Below are 14885 nucleotides of genomic sequence, written 5' to 3' on the forward strand. Positions count from 1 at the left end.
CTACATGCAATGGAAAAGATTCAAAAGGAGGGAAAATGGGTACCACACGAATAACCGCAAATGCCATTGCGAATTGCTTAAACATCTCTATTTCTCTGCTCGCCAGGCAGAAAAAGAAGAGTTTTTTGTGGCGCATAGTGACTGGCGATGAAAAATGGATATACTTCGATAATCCTAAACGAAGAAAATCATGGGTAGACCCTGGCCAACCATCGACATCCACACCAAAGAGAAATATTCATGGCCACAAAGCAATGCTTTGCATTTGGTGGGATATGCACGGCGTCGTTTATTATGAGCTACTCAGACCGAACGAAAGTATCACGGGGGATCGATATCAATCACAATTAAACCGTCTGAATGAAGCATTGTTGGAAAAAAGGCCAGCAGTAGCCAGCAATCGACGTAAAGTCATGCTTTTGCACGACAACGCTCGACCACACGTTGCCAAAGCCGTCAAAGAAACACTGATGCAACTCGAGTGGGAAGTTCTCCCGCACCCAGCGTATTCACCAGACTTAGCTCCTTCGGACTATTATTTGTTCCGGTCGATGCAGCACGGCTTGGTGGATACACACTTCAGAAATTACGAGGATGTGCGAAAATGGATCGACGAATGGATTGCATCAAAAGACCAATCGTTCTATCGTCGCGGAATCTACGCGTTGCCCGAAAGATAGGAAAAATGTATAGCTAACGAGGGAAAATACTTCGATTAATGTATTTTTTGCTTTTGATGTCGAAATAAATGAGTTTTTTTAAACAAAAAAACCGCAGGAACTAAGTTTACCACCTAATAATTATACATATTCCTTTTTGCTCGGACGTATCGATGGACACAGTAATTTTCCCGTAATAGAGAAAGAATTGTATCATCTAATCTACTCGGTCAACCGCACTCTCTACTCGGTAGAGAGTGCATACAGAATCTAAAATTTGAATAGAAGTTTTCCATATCAAAATGCCAGGATATCAAACCGTGAATATTTTTCATACGACATTAGCGAAGTATAGTGCTACATAGGCGATACTGATTCCGTGGATCAAATCTCCTGCAAATTAAATCTCTCATACATTCTAAAGCTTACAAACAGAAAAATATCGTTCTATTGTTAATGAGAACAATTACTCAGTTTATTTTCCTTCTTTTAAGTTTATTATTTATAAGTTGATTATTTTCAATGAAGAATATTTTCTTGATAATAATCTTCAAATATACTCATCAAATTTTAGAAAATCTCATTATTATCGTGTACTTAGAAGAATTTATTCTCTTTAATACGAATTAAAGAGAATTAAAGAGAATAATAAGAATTTATTCTCTTTAATATAAGATTTTAGCAAAGAAAAAATTGGTTTGACTCTATGTAGTAAGCAAAACGAATTTTTTAAATTTAATAATCTTTTGTTTGATTGAAATGCTAAACTTATTAAGATTCAAAATATATTTTCAATACATTTGATGTTTATAGTTATGAACTCATGATAGATTTACGGATATATAAATTTATGCAATACTTGAAATTAAAAAAAAATTTATTTGACTTAAATTTATTTAACTGCAATATATATTTTGCTGTAAGGAAGAGGGGGGAAAATAGAGACGGGGGCAAATAGTGACAGTTTAAATTTCTCCTATATTTCCGGCGTCTATGCTACTATCACCGTCAATAGCGAGTAAGTTCTCGAACATCTAATTATCTTTGAAAAAAACAATTAAACTGCTAAACCAAACATAGCTAATAAAGAAATCTAAAATTTTGGCCTTTGTGAAACAAGGTAAAATTTTATTCGGGTATTTCTGTTTAGATTGTTTTGACTTTTGAATCCCTAAATGAGATTTTACTTGTTCAGCGTTGTACAATATGTGTTTCTACTAGCGTGATCTAACCTCTATATGTATATATCAATTCGTTTATTGTTTTAAATGTTTTAAAAGAAGATTAATATTAATAAGTAATTTGAAAAATCATCATTTGTTTTAATAAAACTCTTACATATGGCAGTAAAAAAATTATATTTCAATTTTTAGTTAGTCGTACATCGTTAAAAAAAAGAGTGAATGGAAGTTCAGGAGTTTTTCATGGAGTTGCCCCACGCTGGGGCAAATAGTGACAAAATGCAGATTTTAATTTCTATGAAAATCTTATTCCATATGACTTATGGGTCTTGTACTTAAGTTCTTCGTACAATTAAAGATGGAAAGTATCGTTTTAGTAAAACATCCGATCTCGACAACTTGAAAATAGCTTACTCGAGAGTGAAAAAAAATCCGTCACTATTTGCCTCACTCTTCTTTACGTATCGCGTTAAATACACACGCAATAAACACATTCTTCATATATGGTGGGCCCGTATTGTTCTTTTTTATTTTTCGGCGTAATCAACCATTTACGATTCTATGATAGATAAATGTCAATTACGCAAAGCGTGATTCTTGAGCCTCGTAAGAAATGTCACGTACTTTTTATTCAGTATTGGTATCGGGGGAATTTCTAATATACGAGTTTCTATCTTCAATATATTTTGTATTCTGTCCCTTAAGGATGTATTATCCGTATTTAAAAAATAATGAAAAAGTTTGAAAGAATTACGATTTAATTTATGTTGCATATAAAAATAGCATAAACGATAAATTTGGCCAATGATCCAGAGCTTGGTTAAAAAATTATTCTCAGCAAACATGATAGCTTCAATGACGACTAATGATATATTGTTAACGTTAGAAACATCATTAATACTTCATTAATGGATCATTTGAGGTCACCTTATTACTTGAAAGTATTTTTATCTGTGCTGTTATAGAAATATACAAGGTGGGCCAAATGTATGGATACACACGAATAAATTTTCAAGACAGGATTTTTGGAAAAAGTGACCTGAATAAAAGTTGCTCGGGCCTGAAATAACTATTTGCTGGTGACCTTGGATATAATCTTGACCCCAAACTTCAAAATTATTTGTAGGTCAACTTTGCTTTTTTAAATAGAAACATGTGTTTTATTATAGAATTTCATTATACGTAATTAAACAAACAACTTCTGTTTGAAAAATGTTTATACCACCTCTATTTTCTAAGATATTTACGAAAATATCTACAAAATTATTAATTTCAATAATTTTTTATTCAAATTCTATCAACTTTACCGAAAAATAGTAAGAGATAAAAATTGTTTATTTTCTTCTCATAGAGCTCTGAGAATTTATTCAAAATTTTATGAACTTTTTAGTACTTCAAGAAAATGCAAATAATGTATTACTAAAAAATTAATTAGAAAATTCTGAAAAAATTATCAAAGCTCTACAAGAAAAAAATAGGTAATTTTTATCTTTTATTTTTTTATAAAGTTGGTAGAATTCGAGTAAAAAATTATTGAAACCAATAAGTTTGTAGATATTTCCGTAAGTATCTTAGAAAATAGAGATAGTATAAAAAAGTTTTTCTAACAAAAGAGTTGTTTGTTTTTTTATGTAAAATAAAATTCCGTAGTAAAAAATATATTTTTCTATTTAAAAAAGCAAAATTGACCTCCAAATAACCTTGAAGATTGGGGCCAAAGTTAAATCCATGGTCACCAGCAGATAGTTTTTTTTAGGCTCGAGCAACTTTTGTTCAGGTCACTTTTTCCGAAAATCTTGTCCTGAAGATTTATTCGGGTATATCCATATATTTGGCTCACCCTGTACATTACTATCTTTAGCAAAGAAAAAGAAAATTAAATATGAAATAAATATTTATACAATAATGAAAAAAAATCAATTTTTGTATATACAGGGTGTCTGATTCGCACCATACCAAAGCTAATATATAGCTAGAATAGGTGGGGGTGAGTAATAGAATCGGTCTCTTTTTTTAAATAACCACATAAAATTACGAGTTATTAAATAAAATAGATAAGCTAATCAAAGTGTGCGACGCGGCAGGCGGGACATACATTTCGCCGCGGTCAGCGAAGAAAGAAAACGATTGCTCGTGGGTCTATCACGCAGTATCAGATCTAAGACGTAATCCCCACCTCTAGGTCTATGAGACAGGCCCGCGAGCAAGCGTCTATTTTCTTCGCCGGCCGCGGTAAACCGTATGTCCCATCTGCCACGTCGCGCGTTCTTATTAACCCATCTATTTTATTTAATAACTCGAAATTTTACGTGGTTGTTTAAAAAAAGAGACCATTCCATTACTCACGCCTATTTTAACTATACAGAGTGTTCCGCGGAAGACGTACGAAAAGAAAAATATAAGTATAACAGATAAAAGTGAGCAAAAATTGTATAGGCCATTTTTCAAACAATCACGTAAAATTCCGAGATATTAATTAAAATAGTTGAGCATATCAGAGCGCGGCGATGAGGCAGGCAGGGCATACGGTTCGCCGCGGCCGGCGAGGAAAATGGAAAAACACATATATACACGGACGCACACACGGAATTACTCATTTCACTTGCCAAATGGCCCACCTCTCTGGCCTACAATATAGGCCCGCGAGCAATCGTTCATTTTCTTCGCCGGCCGCGGCGAGCCGTATGTCTCGCCTGCCGTGTCGCCGCGCTCTGATATGCTCAACTATTTTAATTAATATCTTGGAATTTTACGTGATTGTTTGAAAAATGACTTATACAATTTTTGTTCACTTTTATCTGTTATACTTATATTTTTCTTTTCGTACGTCTTACATGGGATACACTGTATATTAGCTCTGACATGGTGCGAGTCAGACCCTGTATATGACTTTAAATATTCAAAATAATATATACAAAGTTTCATTGTGTGTGATTGAGAGTTTATTTCTTCTGTAACCAATTAATTAATTTAAGTTCAGTGGAATTTTGAATCATAAGCGTGTTTGTATATGAGACGCTTACAACTCCAAATATATATTTTTTATTTAATATTTATAGTATATATTTATTTTCTGCTTTTAGGATATATTCGCGTCCCAACTTCTTATCGAATATATAAAAGACAGAAATAATATATAATAAAGTAGACTATAAAAACGTAATGTTATAAAATAAAAGTATGTTATGTTGTTATTCAACTTATCGTATACATTTACCCAGGGTTGGGAAGTAACGAGTTACTTGTAACGTCATTACCACCCCAGTAAGCAAATTGAGCGCAGACTGCGCGCAGATTGGTAGCAAATTTGATCAAAAACCCACAACGAAACCATAGCCATTTGTGTCTACATTAGGCTACGGTTTTGGCGATAGATCTTGCTGTCGGGCAATTGGTGTCAAATTTGCAGCAAAAACCGCGCAAAGCTTGCAGCGCAGCAAGGTCTGCGCGGTTTCTACCGCCAATCTGTCGTCAAATCGCTACAAGTTCTGCGCGGTTTTTGCTGCAAATCTGCAGCAATTATTCGACAACAAGCTCTGCCACATATCTGGCGGCAATTTGGCAGCAAGATTTGATATAACAAATCTTGCATCAAATGTGTTATCTATTTGCCATCAAAAGTTGATAGCAAGTTCTGCTCGAAATCTGTTCGCGCAGGTTTGGCTATCTGGGGTTACATTTTTTTGATAACTATAAGGGCTATCGCACACAAATTGACATAACTGCATATGCATAGCATAAGACCGTATGTACCAATGAGCATCGAGTATTAAGTCGCCATATTGGTGTTCGATGCTTAATATTCGATGCTCATTGGTCCATACGATCTTATGCTATGCATATGCAGTTATGTTAATTTGTGTGCGATAGCCCTAACGGTAACGGCGTTACTTTTTCTAACTGTAAAGATGCTTTTACATGGAAGCATTGAGCGTCGAGCGTTAAAGCGGTAGCCAATCAACGTGCCACTTTTCGCAAAAACTACAAGTATACTTCTAGGACCTGATACGTTGATTGGCTAATGCTTTAACGCTCGACGCTCGGATGCTCCTATTTAAAGGTACCTTAACGGTAACGTGTTACATTTTTTCCACGGTAACGATTAATTTGTTACTCTAATAGTTATTTTTTTGTTTTAAATCTATTAAATTCACTCTATACATAAGCCAGTAGCAATAAGCGAAATGACCAATCATAGTCCATCCTCAATCTGGCAGATTGCAATCATGACTGTGATTGGTCACTTTGGTTATGTCTTAAACCTATGTCTTGGGTCTTGTATACTGGACATGATTAGCGACGAGCGATAAGCGATATCCAGTGAGAACTTTTATTTCTTCTTAAAGCAGAGTTCTGATTGGATATCGCTCATTACTCGTCGCTAATCGCTAATGGTCTCACAGAGCAGCGCGATGCACGACGCCACACACGATATGCGACGAGCAATATCCAGTCAGATATATTTCAGATATACATGGTGTCCCTTCACTACCGCATTATCTCTTAAGGGCGGATTCCTGAAGTAATTTGAATAAGAAAATCCTAATACAAAAATAGCGAGGCTATAATATTTTTCAAATTATAAACGATTAAAGTTGACCAATTATACTGGCTAAAGTATGCGCGCTCAGGTACGGTACAACACACAGTGGTACAGGTGCATGTATATGTCGTCTCTTTTCCAAATATTGATACGAAAGTTCTATACATACAACAATATATATAATAATAATCTGCCTTTTCTATCATTTAAATAAACATATCGCAAATAATAACAATCTCGTCAAAATGTTATGAATAAAATATTACACAATACATTTATGAGAATCAGTAAACTGTCACACATTTGACGTTTCTTTCAGGGATTTACAACTAATTTCATATCTTATGCAAATTCTCACTTATGTGCATGCACCTGTATCATTATGTGTTGTACCAATTATATTGACTAAAGTACGCGCGCTCAGGATTGTGCGCGCGTACTTTAGCCAATATAATTGGTACAACACATAATGATACAGGTGCATGCACATAAGTGTATATCCCTGTATATCCCTGTATATCTTGCGACGTTATTTTCTTTTCAACCAAGACGGATGATTGTCTGTCCGCCGCGTCTGCAAATTTCCGCGAGTTCCCGTCACTGTTCACTAATCCGAACGATACTAGTTGTTAGGCGCCAGCAGTGCGATTATGTAACTCGTTAAATGTAGTTAACGACAGTTTCGTTATCGTTGCGCAGCTTTTCTATACTGTAGAAAAGCTGCGTAACGACATATCTATCGTTAACTGCATTTAACGAGTTACATAATCGCACATACGATATAATTGCAGACATAATTGCAGATACGGTAAAAGGCCGTACCTCCTCATTAATACGCTCGCGACAGTATGTCTGCACCAATATCGTCAGTGGTGACAGGATTCCACGGGACCGGTAATTTGAGTCGGAAGAGGGCATACTAGATGGCGGCGGGACGCCGTGCGTTCGAGATCTGCGTATCTTTTCGTTTTAGAGAGAGAAAAATATCGAGAGCGCGGTTCTGCTAGGCCGGGATTCGAACCCGGGTCTTTCGCTTGCCGGACGACTGCTCTAAACCACTGAGCTACCTGACGCTCCACGCTCACGACACTTTCCTCTCCCTAGATAATGCTCAGAGATGCCGTTCGGAAGCGACATCTCTGGCGCGATCCCGAGCGCACGGCGACTACAGAGAGAAATAATGTTACTGTACCAAATGGTATAGCTGTCAGTCTCTCAAAGTCAAAGGTTGCTATCCTTTAAGACCTACTGTCCATGTATGCCCGTCTCCACCGTTGCCCCTTCTCATTCGGTGCAAATAATACAAATAAGCCCCAGGATCGACACCAATTTTTTGGCAGCCCCCGTGTGCTTGGACGCAATGCGCCATGGGGGATCCACCATAGAAGGAGAAAGGCATACTAGGTGAAGGAGGAGGGCATACTAGGTGGGATGGGATAGGTTTTCCACTAGGAGTAATGAGGCCGAGAAAAGAACAAAGTCGATCTATCGGTAACAATGCTTTATTTGACTCGGTACACACTCGCTTCGAGTATTGTGTTTTCTTAAATTTCGCCAAGTTCTCGCGTTGGTACGATAGTCGAGATCGCTCGCGAACCCGGATTTCTTTTTCCTTCGCGCGGCCACTCTGCATGCGACGCAGTGTTGTTAGCTTGGATAGGCAATTCGCGCATGCGCGACGACTAACGTATCAAGAAAGTATCATTTGTCTTAGATACTTTCTTGATACGCTAATCGTCGCGCATGCGCGAATTACATATCCAAGCTAACAATACTGATGCGACGGCTTCGACAATGCGGTATTACGACTATACGAAATCAAAACAAGTGGGAGGCCTTACAATAGTCGTGCTCTTCCTCGCCGCTACCCTGGGCCTGCGGTCCTGTGCTCTGCGTCCGGTTCCTCGTCCTCGCGAAGGATGTGTCTTTCGCCTCGCTCTGTCTCGATGTTGACTTGCTTCGGACACTGGTCACCCACGTCTCGTCGCGACGATAATTAATCCGTCCCGATAAGCGCGTCGTTATGGCGCTCGCAGGGAGTTCTAATGTCCGGAAAGATAATTGCCACGAAAAACAAAAGAAACTCTCGGTGCGATAACTCGGCTCCGCGTGTCTCTCAACTATCTCGCTCACGAAGCTGAGATCGAATCTCTCTTTTGTCTCTCTGTTACCGGTATTAGTTCCTTTTTGGATCTCCCTCTCTGTCTCATCCTCTTTCTCTCTTTCTCTCTCTCGCTCTCGATCCTGCTTCGCCGGGAAATTATTGTTTTCGCGGCACCTGCCTTGCTGCCGGTATTCGTCAGCTGTTGAGGTTCCGTCTCGCATCTCTCCTTTCCTTTCCGTCTAGCAGTGTTGCTGTAACCAAACATCGCCAGCAGCAGCCGAAATCGGAACGATAACAAGTTCTTATGTGACGAGAGTTAAAATGCCGTTACCTGCGTACTATTTAAACGGTAATTTTCCGTGAGAGCGATGACGATCTTTCCTTCTTTTCAGTCCTTCATTGTCCTGCATCCTCTTCCTTTCGTGGTCGGCGAAGTAAACTGGGGGCACACACTCGGGGACGCGCTGACCATCCCATTTGATTGACCTTATTCATTTCATTAATTGACTCGGCTAAGTATGACCGATAGGACTGCGGAAAACCGTCAATCTTATTCTCAAAAATACGGGAGCTCGATGTAACCACGCCAGGTATGCGCGAAATTAGACGGACGGAGCCGCATATTTCTTGTGACGGGCGCCATCGGGCCGCCACGTCACAATCTATATTTCAATTTATTCTATCTTATATCTATGTTCCACATAAATTTCTCTCTCCCTCCCTTTTTCGTCCATTTTCCCTTATCAAACTCACAATTAGTTTTATTTTAGCATTTAAAAAAGTAATGAAAAAGTAATGATTCGTTACTTTTTAAATAATGGTAAATATAACGAGTTACTTTTTAAAATTTGTAACGACTAAATGTAACGAGTTACATTTTAGAGAAAATAACAGTAACGACCCACACAGCACAAAACATCTCAGCAATGTCTCCAGAATATTATAAATATCATTTTTAAAATATTACGTTTGAGATATTCTTGGGATATTGTACAGATATTTGAAATAGAATATTTCGTATGAGATATTTTAAGAATATTCCATTTGAAACATTACATTTGCGGTGTTTCTGAAATATTCTGGAGATCTGTCGTTGGAAATATCTCAGAATATCTGAAATAGAATATTCTAAAAATATTCCATTTGAAACATTACATTTGCGGTGTTTCTGAAATATTCTGGAGATCTGTCGTTGGAAATATCTCAGAATATCTGAAATAGAATATTCTAAAAATATTCCATTTGAAACATTACATTTGCGGTGTTTCTGAAATATTCTGGAGATCTGTCGTTGGAAATATCTCAGAATATCTGAAATAGAATATTCTAAAAATATTCCATTTGAAACATTACATTTGCGGTGTTTCTGAAATATTCTGGAGATCTGTCGTTGGAAATATCTCAGAATATCTGAAATAGAATATTCTAAAAATATTCCATTTGAAACATTACATTTGCGGTGTTTCTGAAATATTCTGGAGATCTGTCGTTGGAAATATCTCAGAATATCTGAAATAGAATATTCTAAAAATATTCCATTTGAAACATTATCATTTGTGAAGTTTTTTAAATATTCTGGAAATCGCGGAAAATATATTAGAATATCTCAAATTGAATATTCTAGAAATATTTTACTTGAAACATTACCTATTGTACAAATTTCCATTGTATGTACATTCAAAGATTTCTTGACTTGAAAAAGTTAGTTAGTTGTTAATATTCAAATTTATATGTTTATTCCCAACTTTTGTGTATTTACACTTACAATTGAGTGTTTTTTGTAAGAGTATAATAATAATAATAATGAACACAAGTAATTAAAATGAATAATAATTATTTATTGTTATAATTTTCTATAATTTTCTATAAATTGTATCTTATAGGATTTTTGAATGGACTCGTACGTTTATTATTAGCATATGCCCAAAATATTTCAAATACATGATACATCAAAAATATTTTAAATATAAGGTGTAGTAAACAGAAATCCATTATTTTTGCATGAAATTGAAGGCTTTATTTAGTATAGTTAGAATGATCCGAAGGTCAAATATGTACCGTTTTGTTCGATAACTTGTTGCCATTTTGAAGATAATTCCATTATGCCTCTCTCATAGAAACCCTTGTCTCTATTGGCAAAAAACTGGGACAGTCGATTTTCACAAGCTTCTCTTGAGGCGAATTTTTCACCAGCAAAATCATTTGCCATAGACAGAAACAGGTGGTAATCACTTGGTGCTAAGTCCGGATTATAAGGTGGATAAGAACCTCCCAACCAAGCTCCCGGAGCTTCTGGCGAGTCACTATCGATGTGTGTGGCCTGGCGTTGTCCTGATGGAACACAATTCCTCTCCTATTGGCCAAAGCTGGCCGCTTCTGGGCGATTGATTCCTTCAGACGGTCCAATTGTTGACAGTACAGGTCCGAATTAAGAGTTTGGCCGTAGGGGAGCAGCTCATAGTGGATGATTCCCTGCCAATCCCACCAAACACACAGCAAAGCCTTCCTGACCGTCAATCCTGGCTTGGCCACCGTTTGCGCCGGCTCACCGCGTTTCGACCACGACCGTTTTCGCTTGACGTTGTCGTAAGTGACCCACTTTTCATCACCAGTCACCATCCGCTGCAGAAATGGGTCAATTTTGTTGCGATTCAGCAGCGATTCGCAGATGGAAATTCGGTCCATGAGGTTTTTTTGCGTTAACTCGTGTGGCACCCATACATCGAGCTTCTTTTTGTATCCAGCCTTATTTAAGTGGTTCCAAACGGTTTTTTGTGCAATGTTTAGCTCCTGGGCAATCGAAACAGTGCTTACATGACGGTCGGACTCGACGATTTCCATTATTTTATCGACATTTTCGACAATTGGCCTTCCAGAGCGTGGTGCATCTTTGACATCAAAATTGCCGGAACGGAATCGACGAAACCAAAATTGCGCGTGATTGGCTGTTACAGTATCAGGACCATAAACACTATTCACATTTTTAGCCGCCTGGCTTGCGTTTTCGCCTTTATCGAAGAAAAACTGTAAAATATGGCGTATTTTCTTTTTGCTAGTGTCAGTCTTTGACGTGCGTTCAAACAATACTGAGTCAAACAATCACAAAACTGTCTCAGAAGTTTTTTTAGTACGAAATCTTATCTTTTTATCGCCATCTAGCGTAAACCGATCGCATTTATCGCGAGATACACATTACTAAAGCCATCTATTAGAAATATAATGGATTTCTTTTTACTACACCTTATATAATTTCTTCATATAAAATCTTGTAAACGTTTTTACAATTTTTCTGAGCAATCAAGATCTCAGCACTACTTTTCAGAATTCTGTCCCATACCGTCCGGATTCCCGAAAGACGGAGCGCGCCCACACAGCAAAGGGAAATTTGTGGAATTTCCTAAAGATATCCTGCCGGGATATTGCAATATCCTACAGATATCCCATAGAAGTCGTAGATATGTGAGAGATATTACTAGAATACATTAATGTCCGCAGTTACGAACACGTATAGATATCGCATATTGTAACGAAATATATTTGTATGATATCTCTGAGATCTCTGATTATTACCATGTACAGGAAAACCTCGGAAGATATATCGCATGTATATTTTACAAATATATTAGTGATGATTATGGTAGTCTGGATATATCTGGGAGAATGTTTTTGATAATAATAATGACTAAATTTATACTGCTTACTTGATATGCATATCAATAAATATATACGAGTAATTAGTACAAAATGTGCTTAGTAAGTCGATTTTATACCGATTACACCGAATTATATACCAATTTATATGCATATTAAACAATTATCAATATAATGTAGACATTAGTATTATAGCTAAAATTATACAAAATAGAATTACATTAAATACAATAAATATATCTTTGGTGGAAAGATTTATCAGAATCTCAGAAAATTCTCACAATTTTTTCAGATTTTTATAAGAATTGGAATATCTCTCAGTTTATTGTTTAACACACGGGTTGTATAAAACCTATATTGTTCAATTAGGAATTACAACAGATGTTTAATGATAGGTTGTTATGAGTATTCTGTTTATATATTAACTAATATATGTTTATATATTATCTAATAACTACAAGTTATCACCTATAATAGGAATGTTACATGAACTAACGCAAATGTTATTAGTCATAAATTTAATGTTAATTTATTCACGTGAGATGTTATGACATCCTCGTGCAATGCAAGCTGCAGTTGTGTTGGAGTCATTTCTTTATTAGTCGCAAGTAATGCTATATTTTTAGTTTTTCTGAAAGAGAAAAAGTTTTGCTCTTGATAATTATTCAGTTTAGGCCCCTCACCTTTCGATGAAAGTAGATTCAATCGACGCGTTTTTGCACGAGAAACGACTTTTTCATCTGACAAACTCGTCGCTCTCTACTGCGAAGCGAAATATTAGTCGACAAAGTTGACCACTATTAAGGTTAGGAAAACTCTCTCTCTCTCTCTCTCTCTCTCTCTCTCTCTCTCTCTCTCTCTCTCTCTCTCTCTCTCTCTCTCGCGCGCTCTCTCTCGCTCTCTCTCTCTCTCTTTGTTCATTTTACTTGGATTCAGACCTTTTTTTGCGGCCCTTTCATCAAAGTATCAAAAGGTACGTTTCTCAAAAGAATCACAGGTCCGAACGTAACGGCGGTTAAGCCGGATGGAAAACTCACACCGACGACAAACAGCGAGATGTATATGCTCCACAGTCACTTGTGCATTTCCTATAGTTTTCGAAATATAAATAAAAAGATGCCTGTCTTCATGTATATGCTTTATATCTTATACTTATCTTTAGGATGTTTGTACGATATATTTTACACGTTATCGTTAGAGATATCTTTTGGATATTGTATACAGGGATATTTTCGAAATTTATTCATTATAATATACCGATGATATTATCAGAAGATTGAGATATATTTCGCATATCCGCGATGATTTTAGTATATCCCATAGACATCAATTGCTATGTAGGCGGTAACGGGTTATAGTGAAATTTTGGTAGAATTCTTCTTGTGGAAAAGATTTCATAAATTGGTGTCATATGAAAGACTTATCGTCGAAAAACTGTTCATTAGAACGCTATAAATTTATTCTGACCGTATTGAATGTTTTCAGTTGTCATTTCCATGAAAATGCGACTAATTATTTAACATTAAATTGCAATAAACAAGCATAAAATATTATTTTTGAAAAAAGATTATGATATCACAAAATTCTTTTAACGATCTACTTATGGCACGCGAAGAGGTACAAGTATCGACAGAATATCTCTAACTTTTCTTTTATTATATTAAATATTTAAACTAGTTTATTTTTGTAGTTGTACTAAACAATATTATAAAAAAATTAAAATTACTGCTTTGGTTACATATGAGGACAATAAGAAACTTAGTATCAGTTGAAGAAGTAGCGCAGCAGTTAAGATGATATACTAGAAACCTGAAGGTATCTGCAAAGTTCTCGAGTTCGCGTCCGATTAGTACTGAGTAAATTTTCTAGTGTAAAAATAGTGAGAATTTTAAAAGACTTAAATATCATTTAAAATCAACATAAACTGACATGTGAGTTGAAGATATATCATTAAAATTATTTTTCATATAAGGTTTCAATATTTCCAGAATTACCCAGCAATATTTCAGAATGTCTCTTCAATGTCTCCAGAATATCTCAACAAGTTGGTAACATAAGACATTGCAGAGATATTTCTAGAATATCTCTAAGATCATCTCCAGAATATTTAACATCCCAGACAGCACACGACGTCCAATGGACGTCCAATTTTGGTTTTTATTTAGTCCCAACGTCCATGGATCTAATATGGACGTTTTAATTACGTACATTAGTGGATGTACAAAATACGTTGACTTTTGTGTGTTTTAAAGACGTCCATTTTATGTATTTCTAAGGAACATATGTTGAGCTCGCATGTGCCTTCATTTATTAATAGTATAAGCCGGTTTCACCAACACGAATAAATTTAAACAATCGATTAAATTTATCTTCTCTATTAGAACAATTGTATCTGTCAAACGATGATGTGATAGGTTAGTTTCATCGAAAAAGTTATCATTACGAGTTTTTGAAAATTGTAAACAAACTAATCCCTCAATTTGCATTATTAATAAGAAACCCAACTAGCAAAACAATAAAAATATTTAAACATTTAAAAACATTTTAAAAACATTTAAAGAATATTTTTTAAAACGTTAAAAATAATGGAATAAGTTTCCATTTTTTATAAAAAAAAAACATTTTTTTAACGTTTGAAAAATTGTTTCATTTTTTATATTTAATATTTTAATTTTATATTTAATATTTTAATATTTACTAGAAGTTTGATATTCATTAAATATAAAAAAAAATAATAATTTTCCAAT

The sequence above is a fragment of the Odontomachus brunneus genome, unplaced genomic scaffold (genome assembly GCF_010583005.1).
Source record: "Odontomachus brunneus isolate Ranch 3 - 2012 unplaced genomic scaffold, Obru_v1 Obru_scaffold_116, whole genome shotgun sequence".
Taxonomy (NCBI): domain Eukaryota; kingdom Metazoa; phylum Arthropoda; class Insecta; order Hymenoptera; family Formicidae; genus Odontomachus; species Odontomachus brunneus.